The 18,507-nt window shown below is 46.0% G+C and overlaps 1 long non-coding RNA gene across 1 annotated transcript; it reads left to right on the forward strand.

Moving 5' to 3' along the window:
- Positions 1 to 381: 381 nt before the first annotated feature.
- LOC133214862 (uncharacterized) lies at positions 382 to 17,954 on the forward strand. The gene is made up of 2 exons (XR_009726252.1): positions 382 to 2,084; positions 14,035 to 17,954. It is a non-coding gene; the product is annotated as an uncharacterized LOC133214862 (long non-coding RNA).
- Positions 17,955 to 18,507: the final 553 nt, after the last annotated feature.

The raw sequence follows: 18,507 nt of genomic DNA on the forward strand, positions 1-18,507 counted from the left end.
GCATGTGGTCAAAACGGGGCCAGAATACCATTTTCTTTACAACTTTGTGGAGACACGCAGTTAGGGCTGTTGATTCACAAACAAGTGTTTGCACGAAGGGTACAAGTGAAAGTCTGATGGATTTATTCCTGTTAGTATAATAAAATACTGATTAACAGCAGTGAGGACAGCTCCAACCAGAAGCCAGCAATGCAGGGAAGGAGCACTTGGTGTCTACCCCGTTCGTGAATTTGCTAGGATGAAGGATAAATTACTGACTGAAATTTTAGCAGCTCTGGAGGTGCAGACAAGTGTACAAGTGGCTAAGGGTGTTCTTATGGAGGCAGAAATGGGGACCAACACACCAGTGTGAGCTCAAATGCAAGCAAGCTAGATAAAAGCTTTGACATTCCTGTACACTCTGAATTGAAGCCAGAATCCCCAAATTTTTCTCCTCTGTTTAATAAGATGTAAAAAAAATCCCCAACCCAGCCATGAATGGAGCAAATTCAGAGTTTGTTACACAATAATTTTTTTAGACTGTGAAGAAACAGCTAATATACTTTGGAACCCAAAGCAACACCAAGAGAATGTACTGAAAAGTCCTTAAATCATTGTTGTAAAGCATGGCAACACTGTAGTGGTGTTAGAAAAAGAAAGGGAAGGAAACATGCATATGTTTTAAAGTTACTGAAACTTCAGCTGGAGATCTCTGAATGAACTTTTAGTTTATATGGACAAAGATAGGCCCACAAGAGTTAGGATTCACTGGGGAGATGCTACCTGCTGGCTGCACAAATGCCTTTAGCTCCAGTCTGCAACCAGCCGTTTGTGTTACTAGCAAAGACAACAAGGGAAGTTGTTAGAAATCATTAACAGTGTTGACTGAGTGTCTCCGAAAGAGCATCTTGGACTTCCTGACGTGCATGGTTCATGTCCCAGCTTTGATGTGGTATTAATATAAGCGAGTAAGACCAAGAAAGTGCACGGGAAGGAAGATAACCAGCCATCAAACAGCCTTTCAGCAAACTCTGAAAATTAAAGGAGAAACCAAGCAAGAATGAGAGATATGGGAAGGATTTCCTGGGGTCAGACTAGTTCAGCTCTGCAGACTTTCTCCTGTGGGAGTCTGTAGGACAGCCACTGTCAGGAATGCTGGCTTCTTTGACAGCAGATCTATTTCATGCCCAAAGGAAGTATTTAAAGCTTTTAGCACCTGAGGAATGTGAATTGCTCCAAGCAACAGCTTAAGCCATGTTCTGCATTTGTCCAATAACTTTACTGTTACAGAACCAACACCTAAAATAGCCTCCTGTAAAAGCTGTTTGGGAAGATCAAAGTTTCACAAAAACTGCACAAAAACTTTTCTCTTTATATTTCTTTTTATTTTTAATGTGAGAGGAGTGACTTGGAATCTGTGCTTAGGAAATCTGGCTTTTGGAGTCCCTGGCCTCCGCGGCACAATGCATGCATACACTGCTCTGGGCTTTTCTTGGAGCAGAAACCGTGTTTGCAGAGTGGTTCCCTACCGCTTCCAGGATATACAGACTGCTGAGTCTCCATCATTCCACAGTGAGGACAGCAGATCAGCATGGGAGCAGCAGAAAGCCAAAGGGCAGATTCCCAACTTTTCTCTGGGTAAGAAAGCAAATCAAGCTTCAGTGGTATCTGCTGAAAGCCTCACCTGTACAGCCAGACTGAGATGTGGAGCTCTCCACTGACAGCCATTGACCAGCCACTTCACATGGCCACACTGCTCTTACCAACATTACCAAGACAGCTGCAGCGTTTCATGAGCCAACTACTGAAGAATTCCCAGGATGAAAGCACTCCAAACAGCACAGGGTTTTATGACATCCACTCCTGGCCTCTCCTGACATCCAGTATTGGCTACTCTTTCCTACTTATCCTCAACTGCCGGTGTCTTATTTGGAGCTATTTCCAATCAGCGTCTGTTGGACACAACACAACCCTCAAGTTAGTACCAGAACTAACCAGCTACTAGAAGGGAGAGGTGCTCACAGCTGCTTTGGGATCTCCCACACCCAAACTGAGCCACAGATCAAATGTCTAGTTCTGTGGACTAAGCCCATTCATCTCATTATGTAAGCAGATGTTTATGTTTTATTCTGAATCTGGTGACATCCATGGTGGACATCCATCATGGATACCACTCCACCCACTTTATACTCGGGATGAAAAAAATCCAACCAAGTACGCTGCATGTAATAGGAAAACATGGTAAATTAACAGACCTCCGGGGAGCCTCAGCTCTGGACCAGAGAGGGCAGGCAAGTCCTATTTATTAACATATTAATGGATTCTACTGAGGGATTTTTCCTGGGTTTTTGTTCTGTGACAAGACAGAAATGCTTGGCTGCACAGGATTGCTCAGTGCAGAGAAACAAATGTGGAAACTGAGAGGGCAGGACAGGCTGCTGGCTGCTGGGCTCTTCTCACTATGTCTGGAGGGTTGATAGCTTACATGGTAACCCCAGTGAAGCTGGTTTTGGTAGTCCCATAAGATCAGCTATGCCTGGGGATCTCCTCTAGCTGCATGGGACAGGAGCAGTGGGAAGCTGGAGACTGAAAGCAAGGGCTCAGCTGAACTAGTAGAAGGCTGGGAGGCAGGAGATGGAGCTGCCCAATCAATCAGCCAAGCTTTTAAAGCATGGTAGTTTCTTCTTCTGAAGGTGTTAGTGGCAGTTTATTCAGTATTTTCTAAATCAAGAGGGGTTGTACTGCAAGCATGCCTTAAAGATCAGTCAGAACAGAAAAACGGTATACATGAGTGACAGGGGTTTGTGTGTACATATATGTATGTATATGCACACATATGCACATATGTAGAGTCAGAGCATTGCAAGCCTAAGAGCTGTTAGCTGTGTCCAGCACTGCCCCTCTGCTGAGAGTGCTAAGAATGTGCTGGATGCAGGCGAAAACCCAATTCAAGAAGTTCCACTGGCTCTGCCTCCAGCCACTTATTCTTGCCTCTCTCCTTCAGAGTGGTTTCCCCTCCACTGTAGTAGCTGTGCTTAAACTAGCTCCCTGAACTGACTGAGATGAACATTTCTCCCATGTGCTGCTATTACCATGTCCATACCCTCTAGAATGGAACAGCAGATCACTTTTGACATGTATAGCCTAGAACAGTAAGAGGAGAAACAGGCACAAATGAGGTGCATCAGCAGAGCTGAGGTCAGGGTAATGCACTGAGGAATAACTTTTTCTGCATCCTGTGCAATGTCAGAATGCCAGCTGGTAGCATTTGTTCAGATAAGCTCCACCAATGTCTCATACCAGATGAAAAATGTTCAAATTAGGATGCAGTTGAGCTGATGATCATTTGCTTTTACAGGAATCATTCTGTGCCCTTTGTAAATACAGAAGTGCTGCTGGAAGGGAGCTTTTAAAGGTTGTGCTTGTATTGTATGAGTGTAGTGGACTGGTCACCTACTCACTAGCTCCCCTGGGAAAACAACAGAGCATTTTCCGAGGGAGACCAGAAATTATGTACTAAGTGGGTCCCAGTCACTCTCTTAGAGGCTGATTACAAAGCATGGCATGGGGAGGGTGAACAAAGACTGAAAAGGAAAGAAAGTGGCCTAGAAAGTGACAGGATCAAACAGAAAGAGACAGTTCGCACACAGACTGAGTAGCTTATTTCCATAGGACACTCTGGGTACTAAAATGTTGTGGGGGTTCAAGAACCTTTTGAGGGAATACCAGGAAGAAAAGTCTGCCCAGGCTATTAAAAAAAGACACACCATCTCTAACTCAGGAAGTCCCTGAGCCACAAACCAGTGGGTCTGGTGGAGTATTTAGGAGGAATATGACTGTATACTTGACTTGTTTTTATACCGTCTGTAAGCTTTTGCAACTGGCTGCTGTTGGAGGTAGATATCTCTGCTCAGGGGATCTGTTATCTGACTCATCCAGCTCTTGGAGACATTCTGCAGGAGTCACAATTGTTTTGCTTATCCTGCTTAGCTGATCTCTTCTAGTAAATCTAAATTCACCCAGGCAATGCCCAGAAGGTGAAAGAAAATGTACAAAGAGAAAAAAGGCCCCAATGGTCAGTGAAACAAGACAGCCCACCCAGACCCTTTTGGTTGCTATCACAGACATCCAGATTTAGGAAACATATGGGCGTGGGCATATTTGGAGTCATTTACCACAGGCATGACATAGCACTGGTTACTAAAACTGACCTGGAGTTGTTTGACTTGCAGGATATGGTAAGGAGGCTGGGATTGAATATCATTGACTAAGGTCACAAGAGTTAAGCTTGAAATAGCAGAACTTGAGAACATTTGGGGTGTAAACAGGTGACTGGAGGGAGTATGTCACAAGCTTTTTGCAAGGGATAATCATTGACCAGAACTATTGGCATGTAGGACCCAATCTGAGAAAGGCTTGCTTTACTGCCTGTGGAACAGTGCTGCCAACAAAGGATTAGCTCTGCATTCACTGCAAGTTAATTATATTCCTGGTGATTTGTACCTCCATCTTGCTTGTCCTCATAGATTAAAAGAATTATTATAAGTGCTGAAAGACAGTGGTTCATTTTAGGGCTCACAAGCTAGGACAAGAGACAGACACCCTCTCTGTTGGGGTTTGGGTTTCAAGTTTAGTCATTGTAACTGAAATTGCTGTTATGTTTCCCTTTTAACCTTCTTTCCCAGGGTAAGAAAATTTATGGGCTCTCATTGTCTATTTCTTTCCCTTTTGAATCTGTAGATTTTATAAAACCTAGTTTCTGTGTAGAGGGGAAAGATCTGGAATCATGTCCTTCCTTATGAAAAGAAGCAAGAATGTGCTCAGCAACTCCCTACACTGTTTGAAGTGTTCTAGGTGATAGGCACAGATGTACTGGCCTGCCAGTGCACGCGCTTATGGAGGTAGATGGTGTGTGGTGTGGTGCAGGGAACAGGGGGGCTCCAGCATTGCAAGCTCCTCAGGAGGACAACTGGAGACAGGTGATTGTTGAAAGGAAGGGAAGTGGGGCACAAAAGCCTAGAAAACTGTACTTTGTTCCACTGCTCAAAGAGCAACTTAAACATGAAGGATCTCCAGTTTATCTCTGAGATCCCATTTAAAAGAAGGGTTCTTGAACCCTCAAATCTGCATTCAAACAAATCCCTCAGGTTTGATGTGACTATCTGATGCTGCAGGATTTCCCAGACAAACACAGGCAGCCTGAGCTCCTGGGGAATTCAAGTAACTGGAAAGCAGTGGCATTCACCCTCTGCATATCAATTTTTCAGTTGGCATTGGATTTAGTGTTCCAGTTCAAAGAACTGCCACTGAAAACAAACTCCTCCTTTTGAAGAGATGGGAACTCAGATATTCCCAGGGGAAAAAAGCCCAAAACGGTCTGGGGGCATAAATACAATATAGGTATAGTTTGGTTCTGCATGTAAATCACTAAAGCTTTCTGCAATCCTCACTCATTTGTAACTCCCCTGTCCTTACCCACTGCTTCAGTCAAGGCAGGTCAGTGTTGCAGCTTTGCTGTGGCTTTTACCTTAGGAATGTTACAAAAAAAAAAAAAAAAAAAGAGAGAGAGAGAGAGAATGAAAAAAGCTCATACCCTGGCAATAAAATTATGTTGGGAAAGCCCCAGTAGAGATTTAATTAATAATGAAAAATGAGTCCCTTTGCTAAGGGTCCTTACTCTCTTTGAGGTAGTAATTCCTCCAAACTAACTAGTAACACTTCCTGGCAGTATAAGCTGGATCTCTACGTAAGTGTTTGTTAACAGGCTTTGAAGGTAAATCAAGTGCTTCAGGAGTTACCTGTGCTGAGCAAGGGCTCCTGAAATTTGGCAAAGATGGTGATTAGACTCTGGCTCTTCCAGGACCTCCAAAGCCTATCTGCAAACAGCTTTGAAATTACCTTGGCTAGACAACCAAGGTTAAGCCCATGACACCTTTTCTGACAAGTGATGCTATTGCACAGGCAACCCCTCCTGTCAGTCCTGTACAGTTCTGGGGTGATTATACTGAAGTCAGCGATCCCCATGAGCATGTCTGCCCTAAGCAAAAGTCTTGATACCCACGAAGCAGCCAATTTAAAATAACACGGCTGAATCTGGTTGTGCCCCATCTGCTCGCTGTCATGGGTGGGCCAAAGAGGACATGCAAGAGCTGAAATTAGGAGCAGTTTGTATTCCCATAGTGGAATAAATACATTCCCATAAGGGACTGTAAACTGTGCTGTCTTTCCAAGCAGGAGCCCCTTTTCCCCTACTGCGGATTGCTGCCTGACAGAAGCTTGTTTCCCATTTTAGTTTAGGAGGTTGTTGCGATAGACACCACATCTGGTTGCAGTGATCTGAAACTTTCTTGCCCTTCTCCAGGCAGTCTTACTGAAGGCAAGTTATGCATGTACAATATGCACATCCACATTGCTTTAGTCGGAATATGGATCCCTTTTGGCCTCATGTTAAAATACATCATCACGTGGTGAGAAACAGAATTTTGACTGGAAAGACAGGAATACAGAGCCAATATAAATATTCACTGAAACAAATAGGAATAGCTTTCAAATTAGCTAAGCTCCCAATTTATTTCTTCCTATTTCCTGAAAATTTATCACATTTGCTTAGCTCATGGCTTTTTCCTACTTATCTCTGTTTTCTCTCTGCTGACACATTTCTGTAAGAGCAGCAGGAGCTGTGTCTTGCTATATTTTGTGGGCTGCAGTAATTACTTCAATTCAAACTTGCAATTGTGTCTTCAGTGGGACTGTAGGTTAGCCAGTTCTACTCTTAACAAATCTGTAGCGATACAGGGTAACCAGAAATGATTTGGAGTAAGTCAGAATTCCTGCATTCCTCCTTGTGTAAATAAAATGACCAGAGTTGGGGTTTGGGGTTTTCTTTTTTGTTCTGAACTGTTGGCGAATTCCTCTGTATGTGTACAGAGAAAAAAATATATAAAAAAATTTGTAATTATTTTTTACTGCAGCCAACATATTTGTTTCACTTTTCTCTCCACCCGTCTGGGCTGCTCACCATCCAGAATGAGAGAGGTAAGGACAAAATTGAGAGTGCAGTGAAGAGCCATTGCGAGAATGGCTTTGGAAGAGGTGGCAAAGGGGGTTCAGGTCACACCTTGTGCTGCTCATAGGGGTTACAAGGATGGGAAGCCACAGGTTCCTATGCACCAAGGGATGCTCAGGTTCCTATGCACCAGGCAGTACACAAAGAGGTGGTGGGACCTCCATCCTTGCAGGATTTTCAAAACTCAACTAGGCAAGGCACTGACTGACTTGCTGCAGCTCTGCAGCCAGCCCTGCTAGGAGCAGGAGGTTGGGCTGGAGACCTCAGAGCTCCTATTCCACTAAAATCCTTCAGTGACTTACCTGTATGACCTTAGGATCAAGTAGTCCAATGTTGCTGTCAGGCACAATCACCACTTCCAACTCAAAGCACACAACTTTGTAGACCTTTTGTTGGAAAAAAACCCAACAACAATGGTTTCCTTAATGGTTTCACTAAAAAGATAACTGCTGCTCTAGCAGAAATGTTCATCTTTCACAAGCCTGATGAGTACGTATTTCTTCCAGAGCATGCACAGAAAAGCTGCTCTTTCTGCCGACAGTGGAGCTCAAAGAGCAGTTGCCTGTTCTCTGAGGGACTAAGTTAAACCTTTCTTTGTGAGCCTGTACCTTGAAGGGCATCTTCCTGCCCTCTTTGCCTTTCAGATTTTTGTCCAGCTTCTGAGACAGATCCTGAAACACCCACAGATGAAACCTCCATCCTCCATGCCCGTCTATAAGCCACTTTGCCTGCAATCTCACCTCTTGAGATGGCTAAACCCCCAAAATACCATGGAGGAGGTTATTTCACATGTACTTCTCTCTTGGCAGAAATGGCTACAAAGGATGGGAGATGACTGGGGCAGCTTAAGAAGGATGTAGAGTGATGAGCAGAGAGGGGCACTGGTGAGATGCTAACTGATGGGGGCACTCAGATTTCAGAGTGCCTTTCTTCAGTAACTCTCTGTGGCCAGATGTCATGTCTCCCCTGGGGAGGGGGGCTCAGCCTAACAAGGTTTCTTGCTTGGTTTTGCATTAGGAAACTATTGACAGGCACTGTATCACTTATTGACTTGCATCTGAAAGTCCATTAATTTTGTTCTGTCATTACATTTTTATTTCCTCTGCATATCCCATATTTAGCCTGCTGATGTGTAGCATTTCTGCAGCATCACTTCTCCAGATGTCAGCTTCAAACTGGAGATTGAAACATCTGGGGAGTAAACAAAAAGGCAGAGGATTTGCCAGCTGGGGTGGTGTATGTGATGACAGGTTTGGAGGGGAGGCACAATAGCTTTAAGTGTTTGCTACAGTGACCTACAGCCAAACAGGTAGGGTGTTATTTACACACACTATTTACACACCTCACACTAGCATCACTGAATTCATTACAAACCAGTTCCTATTGAAATTGAGTTTATTTTTTTCAGTTGAGAGTGTGAGAAACTAGATGTCATATAATGTATTTTTGGAGTCAGTGCTGCCTGTCTGGAACAATTTCTGTGGGTTAGATGAGCCCCTGTGAATGCTTTCACCAAGCAGTTAGCTGGACGGTTAGAGGAACTGCCATGCTATTTTCCCAGCCTAACTGATTAAAGTTTAGAAAAAAACCCTGTTCTAATCAAAGATAAACTGAGTGATCATGAGAAAGGAAATGCTTCTGTAACTACTTTGTCCTGCCCTGTCATCCTGCAGCATGCTGTTTGTCTGCCTTTTCCCAGAAGACCACGCACGTGGCTGATCCCACTATTTTGGGATAGTGTATATACGCAGGATTCAGTTTGATCAAGAGCAAGAGAAGCTGAGCTCCCATGCCAGTGTGCTCCCATGGTCTTGTTTGAGAAGAATTGTCTCCCATGGCATGGCAAGGTGCTCCCAGGGTCCAACTTCATCCTCTGATTTTGGCACCTGGGTCTCTGCTGCCAGGAGAAACTCTGTAATGGGTTTTGGGCCTGGCTGGCCTCTAAAATGGGGACTGCTGGGAGGAAGGACAAGGGAGTTTCAGAGCTATGGAGAAAGAGGAGGACACTATCAAACTGGGATGTGGGACCAGTGACGTGGGATTGCAGTCACAGACGTGGGATATGGAGATGTTCCACGCTGAGAAAGAAATGAGCCACTGGCACTGACATAGCGGGCTACAGTAGCAAAAAACTCAGGGGATTACTGGAATTACCTGCTGAGGAGCATTTTCCCCAGCTGGTGTCTGTGGGACTGGTGTTTCCAAAGCTCAGGACAGATACCAAAGCAGCACGGCAATTGCAGTCCAAAGGAAGCTAAGTGAAACAAAATGCCCCAAAGCATCAAACTTTAACCATCCCAGTGCTGTCAGAATTCTTTGGTGATGTGTGCATGTGCAGGATGATGTATGATGTGTGCAAGAAAATCCCTTATGTCAGAGAACCCCTAGGTGCTGTGCACACAGCAGGCCAAGTCTGGGGACTTTCCAGGTGTGCTCTTGGATTAGCAAGCAGATGTTTTCAAAGAGGTGTATGGGAAATGTGCACCGCAGGCCAAATGACTGCACAGTCACCTCTCATACATCCCTGAGATCAAAACCTGTCACTCGCCTTGAAAGATAGTGTTATCCTGTTAGAAGGGGGGGTAACTTGTCTGGACAAGTTTTAACATTCCCAGTTCCCTGCACTTGTGCTCACAGTAAAGCAAGTTTCACCCCAGTGAAATGCATAGAACTCTGGAAGATGACTGCTGTGGGCTTTTGCATCTGGGCATCCCCAGGGACTCTCTCAAGGAGCCTCTCTGCCCAAGCAGTACTGGAAACCCAGGTGCCAAGGTTCACCAGTGCTTCCAGGTTTCCCAGTGCCAGGGAGCTGTCTTTGGGGGTCTGGGGAGCAGAATGGGCACATACCTGCTGTTCTGTCCAGAGAATTCATCTAACATCACAAACTGGATGCAGGTTTTCAGCTGGTGTGGTGCCATCGCTCAGCTGACTGCATGAGAGAGCATCTCTGTGCCCCCTGGGAAGGACCAGGCCCCCATGTGAAAAGGGCCAGGGTGGAGGGCAGGGCTGTGGGGATGTTGTGCAGGACTTAAACCAAGCAGGAGTTCTACATCTGTAAAACAAGCTCTAAACTCTGTATATATTTGGAGCTAAATTTAACCCCAGTCCTTCCAAACCTGTGCTCATGTAACTGGAGGTCTGCCAGACTAGCCCTCTGTACATGTGTGATATTTTAGGAACAAGCAGGGAGGTTTTTTCCCCAGAGTTTTTGCCAAACCTCAGCTTCTGAGTATGAGGACACAGTTAGGGAGCAGGATCCTGGACGGGATCTCACTACATGGCCCAGGGAAAATAAACCTGAATGAAGCCCACTGTTGTTGGATGGTTGCAGGCCCATGGGTCTCCTGGGCTTGCTGAACTGCCCAGCATCATGGCACTGCAGACTGTGGTCAGGCAGGACTCGGTACTGACCCTTCCTGGTCCCAGCGCAAGTTGTGAGGGAGCCCAGGATTCCCAAGCTACTCTGGGCACTAAGCCACTGGCCTCCTTCCCATTGGCCATAATCACTGGTTTGCTGGAAAATTTACAAGACCTGCTGTAGTGATACTCGTGAATATAGGAGCTGTTGTAAATGTAATTTGTTTCTAGGGTTTGACAGTGGTTATCTGAGTGACTTCAGCCACCCATCATTCACAGTGGTATGACAGTGCCTCTGTGGATGGACTCAGATTAGGCATGAGCTTCTGTCAGCAGTTGCAGATCCATCCCTGATTCTCCTGCTGTTCAGCTTGTGCCAGGAAGCATGGCAGTTAGTCCCTCTGCTGTAGCATTTATTGCTGGAAATGTTGTTGCTCTCTAACCCTTTTTTCAAGGTTATTACAGTATTTAGCTTGGCTGCTGCAGTCCGCTTTGATAGTTGTATTTGCAGCATGTGATATGGGGTAAAAATAGACAGTGTTTAATTAGAATAATCCCTGGAGAAACACAGATCCCTCAATTTCACAATGAGTTGCTCCCCTCACAACATGGCAGGTACATTTCAGCTCAGCAACAGTGTGTCAGGCTAGACCTCCATCAGCTGCAGAGAGGCTGTGATCAGACAGGCCACAGGAAGGCTCCTAAGAAAAGCCTTGAGAGCTTTTCACATCCCAGGAGACAACAGCTCCTCCAGGCTGGATGCTTAGGTAGGGTTTGGGTGACCACCACTAGCAGCTTCTGCATTTCTGTTTAGCTTTTCATCTTCTAACCTCCTGTGTGGGTGTGTGAGCAAAATCCCCGCCCTCATCCATTGCTGGAATTTCTGGGAATTGGGCAGACTCTGACTGCAGCATGGTGGTTTGGGGTTTAGGCTGGTGATGATGCCGGAAATAGTGTTTTGCAAGCAGCAGCGTGCAGCAGCCTGGCGGTCAGTCGGATTCCAGTGGGCTATCATTATCCTGTGAAACATTCCTGGGGTCTGCAGCGGGGCATGGCGGGTGAGGGCCACCAGTGGCCTTTGGGCTGCCCACCATCCCAGCTCCATCCCACAGAGGGAGATGAGTCAGGTCCTGGAGAGCAGTCCAGGCCCTCCCACAATACCCAAACCATAGCCAGAGGCTGAACTCCAGTACAGGTGATGAAGTGTAAGAGGTCTGGATGGTCTGCTGGTGCTGCTGGCACCCCCTGCTCCACACGTGGCTCCTGAAGTCCTGCTAAACCCCGTGTCCATGTCCTGAGTGGCTCTGGAAACTTCTTGTTGGAGAAGATGGGAGGGCTGGGGAGTAGCTTCGCTTTTCCTCTGAAGGCCTGCCAAACTGGGCTTACTATGGCTTTGCCCAGACACACTGAATCAAGCTCTCCAGGGCTTGGTTTTGTTTCATTTATTTGTTCAAGACTGAAAAGAGATACACAATCAAATATGTGAGGTGGGAAGTTGTTTGGACATCTCCATGTGCTCCCTGGGCACTGGAAAGTGTCCTCAACTGACCAGAACCCCCTGTCCTCCAGGCCCATGGTAAGCCCCGAATGCTCAGAGCTGTGCTGGGGATAGTGAGTGCTCTGTGTGGGACACATATTGCCTCCCTCCCACAAACGGATGGAAATATTTCTGTTTTCCAAAATTAGTTTCCAAATGTGTTGGAATTTCCTTTCCATAGGGATTCTTGAAAATCTGGTCCTCATTGTAAGAATGGCAACATTTTCCAAACCCCCTTCTCTGGAATTCCTCACCCAAAGCAGGTGGCAGGTTTCAAGCATTGCTGTTCACAGGGTAGCTCTCAGGATTACCCTGCTAAGAGGCTGAGGCAGGGGCTTAACGTTTACCATGTGGCTGATTGGGTTTTCATTCTGAGAATGCTTTAGCTGATGATTTAGAGGATGCTTCTCATCTCCACAGAGACCGGACTGCTTGGGGACCTGGCTGTGTTCAACCCCATGGACATGCGCAACCCCACATGAGTCACTCTGCTTACTTAGCATGACACCCTCTGTCTGCCTACAGACAGTTGTGCACCCAGACTATGTGAATACAATGAGAGTACTTTACAGTAAGGCAATGTGTCAATAATCTGATTTCAGAATGACGTATCTTATTTTCCATGTCTTCTGGTACCATCTGGACCTCTGAGGAAATATCTGGAGCAGCCTGGCGAATTCCCAATCACACATCTGAAAAGAGTTATTTTCAAAAGGCCAGAAAAACAACTGTTTGTGAGGGCTGATTTCGGATTCTGACTTCACTTTGAGCAGTGGGTCCTCATCAGTTTGGTTACCAGGGTCATGAGTTTCTACAATTTATGACACAACTCAAGCTCTAGACAGAAAACACAACTGCCTTTCAATATGAAGATGAACTCTTTAGCCCTAAACAACAAGGCAGATAATTTTATTTGAAGCCTTGGTTACAGAAACTCTTTGTTTGAAATTATTTCAGAGAAGCATTACCTCATTGCACCAAACAACCAGCTTCAGCGGGCACCAAGGCACCATCTATGACCAGGCCTATTTTGGGAGTCTGATCCCAATGGCTTTTTTTGATCAGAAGTAGGTCAGATTTTATTCCTTTTCCAGCAGAAAAAATAAGAGAAAGCTCAAATACACCAAAACCCAGGAGAAATTGTTGCTTCTATTTCTAGAAGCTCTGCCAGAGAGAAGCTGCTTTGTACTCAAGCTAACTCCTCTCCTAACTTTACCATATGATTGATGACTCAAATTACGAGGTTTTGTTTCCCATTTCTACCTGAGATTTCCTGTCTGGGCTCTTCCCAGATGCAACGAGGAAGGTTACCACAGAGATATTTATGGACATATAACTCTAGCTGCTAAATTTGTAATTGCCCAGCCCCAGGGCGGAACATCCTTTTAGCTGAATCATGGCTGTAAGAATACAGCGCATACCGTGCAAAACTGGCCTCACTTGCAACACCACTCACCTACTGTGCTGGCTCCTTTGCGTGATGATGTGCAACAAAATTATATTAGACTTTGTGATTGCTGAGTCTGAGTCAGCAGCACTGGGTGCCATGGTCTTCCATTTTCCCTCGTCCCCAGTATGCCCAGCCTTGTGCTGGCATGCTCCTGTCCTTCAACCGCTTCTCCTGGAGGGACTTAAACATTTGGGTTTGATCCTTTTGGGTTTGCTGAGAATTCACATTGCCTAGAGCATTTTTCCTTGGAAACGTCCATTTAGAATCAGCACCAGCAGTCTCTCTGCATTGCACAGCCTGCATATGAGCCAGTGGGTTATACATGACCTGTGTGTAAGATGCTGAAGGTGAATCTCAGCTCAGCACCAGAGCTGAAGAGCTGGCTTATGCTGGAGATGTTCCTGGTCAAGGAGCTCTGTCTGAATAGCCTGGGATCCCTCCTGCATGTCCCAGCCATGCCCCTGTTTGAATGCCAGTAGGGCTGATGGAATGAGCCCAAAAGGTATGTGCAGACCTGTGACTTGGACCATTACCATGTGGATCCATTGAGTAAGATACCAAGTCACCTTTGCTAATCAACCTCGGTTGTAGCTAGATCCAAACTCCAACCCGGTAAAGGCACACAAATATTTGTTCTCTCCACAGCAACCACATGGAAAGGATGATGGTGGGGATTGGCCCATTTCCAGAAAGGAGGACTCCACACATCCCAACCTAACAAGGCTTGGATGCTCCTGTGTCCTGGAGCAGGAGGCCTGGTCCAGGAGATATGAGCACAAGCGTGCCTCAGCTCCCTGCCTGCAGTGCCTGTGTCCTTCATCCCTGGTGTCTGAGCTGTCAAATCCTTCCATATTCCTGCCCTAATCCACCCTCAGCAGTGCTTTCTGCTCCTGCCAGAGGCATCTGTGACCCTCATCTCAGGAGTGCACCGTGGCAGAGCATGATGCACTCGCTTGGTCAGGTGGCTGTCCCACTCCCATGGATGCTGCAGGGACCCAGCATGGGTGACCACAGCCCTGGGCTCCTCCACCAGCATCCCTGCTGCAATAAGGCAATGTTCATGGCCAGGGTTAGGTGTGAGCACTTTTATTCATGTACAAATAGCCACAGCTGAAAGAGCAAATGCTCAGGGAAGAGAAAGTGTCCTCTTGCTGCCAGAAAACCACATCTGAGTTCATTTACCACTGAAATGCCACAAATTATCATCTCTGCAGTCATTAGGCAACATTGCAGTCAGCATATCAGCTCATTAATGATTAAATAATTCCAGTTGAGCCTGAGCCTATCAATGTGGTGTGTGCAACCGTGAAAGAGCATAGGGCCACTGGAATGAAATCCTGCTGTCTTGTCCCACCAGCCTGGTGGGAAAGGTCATGAGGACCCAGCTTGCTCACTTACAACATTTGAGTTGAAATGGTGGTGGCCCTGTGGAAGAAATATGCCTATATCCGTTAGCAGTGGGATCCTTCCCAGCTCTTGGGAAGGCTGTCTCTTGTAAGAGGCAAGTCGTTATACTGGAGATGTCATGGACATGAGGATAGTCTTGGTTCCTCCCTGTAAGCATGGCCGCAGGGATTGCGGACACCACGTAGGCGTTTTCCAGCACAAGGAAATGCACATGCAGGAGGCTGAGAGGAGAAACCATACTGTTGGCAGTCACGCTGAAGCCACAGGTTGTGAAGAAACCACATAACCAAAGGCTGGCCTTGAGAAAACATCCAGATCACCTCCCCCTGCAGCCAGAAGCCACCACTGACCTGCTCACAACAGACACTTTTTTCTGTGAGCTCGCACAGACCCATGGGTTTCTTCTCCTTGGTAAACCTATGATGTCCCCAGCAGGGAAACCCTGCCACCCCAAACTGCTCCTGTGAGCTCAGCTCCCAGCTGAAAAGTATCTGAATAGTCCTATGCCCTGGTCTTTCCTACACTTTGCCAAAACATGACGGACCTGAGAGCATACCAGGAAGGATCTGCGGGTGCCAGTATGAAGGTGGCATTGTATTGAGCAAAGTTTGTCCTTTTTGCCTGATTCCCTTACTATAAATAAACCTAAGAGCTGAGGGATAGCTTTGTCACTGTTCCCCCACTGTCTTCCTGTAGCTTTTTTAGACAAGACTTTGTGTCTCTTGATCCCAGGGAGGATAATCACTTCCATTGCTGTTGGCAATGGGAAGAGCTGGCTGCCCTCAGTGCTCGGTAGCTTGAGGCTGAGTATTCTCTCCATTCCCTTGGAGAGAGCAAGAATTATTTACTGAGGGAAAGATCCTCATTACAGCTGGAACATGTCCCAGGGACCAGTGACCTCGAGAAAAAGCAAATCTAGTGATGAAACCAAAAACAGAGGTGAAAAGGTCAGCCTGGTGATGGGGTGCTTGCCCAAGCCAAGCCCCATCACTAATGGTTGATATGCTGCCAGGCTCAGGGACCGCTGGAGGAGCAGGAGCAGTGTGTGTGATATCGGGGCTTGTGCCCCAGCTCCAGCCCTGTGCTCTGCAAACAGGAAGCTGTCAAGCTGCTGCTGAATAAGTCATTTTGGGGAGTTTGTACCAAACTGGCTTTCAACTCCTGAATGTGTAGGAAGGAAAAAGCTGTGAATACGCCTTTGTGACCAAGTTTGGCACCAGCCGCACTCTGCAAGAGGGACAAGAATGTGGCCATTTAGAGGGGAGTCAGCTGCCCTTTAAGAAATTAAATGATCCCTTCCCTTTCCTGCGAGGCTTTATTGAGGGGTGAATAGGAATGAGACACTGAGCAGTTTCTTTCTCTTGCTGGCACAGAGGGCTGCGATCCAAGTTGTGGATGCTGGAGCACAAGGAGAGACCCCATTCCAGGGAAGCTGCACAGCCCAGCAATGAGCCCATCTGGCTGATCCCTCTCTGCAGGCTGACTGCTCCAGGAGGAATCGGACTGAGGCCGTGAAGCTCCAGATCTGGCCTTTCCCGGAGGACCATGTGTGCCCTGCAGTGATTTCGTTGGGACTCCCGCAAAACATCTGTTCATCTCCTTCACAGGGCTTGAAGGGGTTTTGGAAGCAAGCAGTTTGGAATGTTTTGCCCTTTTCTGAAACAATTCCCCACCCAGTGTTTGAGAAGTTTCTGTACATTACATTAAAAATGGACTGTGTCCAAACGTTTGTGGGGTTGGTTTTTTTTTTTTTTTTTGAAAGGCTTAGATATTTTGTACAGATCTTTCCTTTGTGGACAAGGAAAGAGGCTTTGTTGCAATCTGGAATGAAGACACGCTCTGTTTTATGAAATCCTCTGGGAGGCTGGCCTTCTGCTCTCTGTCTAGTTGAAGCTTTGGCTATATTCACTGGTGCGATTGTCACATCCAGTGAAAGAAGGAACAGGTCCCTGGGGCAGACAGACTTGCCCCAGCCAAGGCTCCAAGAGGACAGCTTGGTCACGTGTGTACCCAGAAGTTTTCCAAAGAGTGACTTAGGAGTTTTCTGAATCACTGGCTTTGGGACCTCACAAGTCCTGAAGCAGTAGGAAGCTCCAGATGATTTCAGATTGCTTCACGTGCCAGGAAAAAGGAAAAACAAGCAAGGCAGATATTCATAGGTTGGCTAGTGCTAAACTGTATTGCTCCACTGGGATCAGTTGCTCCAAGTGTAGACTTCTTAAGAAATACTTGTAATAAAATAGATGCAGGGGTCTTGGGTGGGAGTCAAGATTAATAATCGCTTTCTTCTCGGGTTTCATTCCTTTCTCGTCTTCCCCCTGGCTTGGCATAAACACAGTATTGATTAAGAACTTTGCTGGTGGTTTCATCTTCCTACCAATAGCTGCAGAAGGTCTGGAAAGAGAGACAGCGCCTCCAGTGCTTCCTCATTGCAGTCAGCAGGAGCTTCTTTAGCTTCTGCACCAAAAAGTCTGCTGGAAAACGGGGAGTCTTTACAGCTCAGTGTGTTATGACAGATGTTTGTAGGCTCACTATTGATGGAGTTTAATTACAAATAACCTTTCTGTTCCTTTTTTCATAGTGCCAGTGTTTCAGTGTACAGGATGCATCCAGCATCCCATTCTGGATCCTTGGCAGAGGGAAGAGGCAGAGAAACTGGAGAGCCCAGTGAAGGGGCCACTGAGATGGCTGAGGAGGAGAGGCTTTGCTCACCCTGGAGAATGAGGTGGAAGGGATTGAAACACATTTTGCATGGCCCATGAGGGACAGAGAGATCCTGCAAGGGCAGGAAGCCACCACAGTGACAGGGCAATCCAACTGGACATGAAGACAGGGCTCTTCTCTGTGACAGCAGCATAGCCCTGGGGCACGACCCAGAGAGGTGGTGGGACCTCCATGCTTGGAGGTCTTCAAAACTCAGCAGCAAGGCCATACTCTAGACATACCAGAGACACATCTCATAACACCTTTGGAAGCTGATAACCACCTCCTCTTCCTTGTCTCCTGTTTCAACCTGAAAAATCAGGAATAGTACAGAAGGACCAAACTAGCAAAGCAGTGATAAATTGGGAAGAGGAGCCAGCTTTCCAGCTGTACTTTTTCCCAATTTAGCAGGCAACAGTGGGAGACTGATAAAGTTTAGACCAGAACCCATGAAATTAGAGTGTTTGGAATACTTTTTACACTAAATACTATTGTTCCTTAAGTCTAACTAACTACAGTGTGAAATTATAGTTGCTGGAGAGTGGATCTGTGTTACTAAAACAGGGAGAGTGGATTTTACTTTGAATTTCAGACTCTTACTTTGTCTTTGCCAAAACTATTCTTAAAGATTTGTTTAAAGATTTACTGGTTTTACACAAAACCCTGTTATTTCAGCCAAGCAAGTTCTGTACAAAGTTGTTGTCAGTAATGAATTCCTTTTTTCTCCAGTTACTGAGTTTGTATTTTTTACATCAATATAGCACATCTCTGCTCTTTCTTTAAAAATATAATTTATTTTCAACAGACCAACCAAAATTCCTTGTATCTTTTATGAACTCCTTCAGTTCATTTATGAGTAACTGAACTGGAAATGTTTTGGTTTTTTTAAATTCAATTCCCTTTTAGTTGATACTGATGATGAGATGGTGAACTTCATTGTGGCTAATGCTGGGTTTGGTCCATGATGCTCTCCTTTCTGAACTGAACTAGATCATTCATTACTGACAA

This window comes from Neopsephotus bourkii, unplaced genomic scaffold (genome assembly GCF_033783945.1).
Source record: "Neopsephotus bourkii isolate Nb327-2 ecotype Australia unplaced genomic scaffold, CSIRO-AGI_Nbou_v1 NB_940, whole genome shotgun sequence".
In the NCBI taxonomy this organism is placed as follows: Eukaryota; Metazoa; Chordata; class Aves; order Psittaciformes; family Psittacidae; genus Neopsephotus; species Neopsephotus bourkii.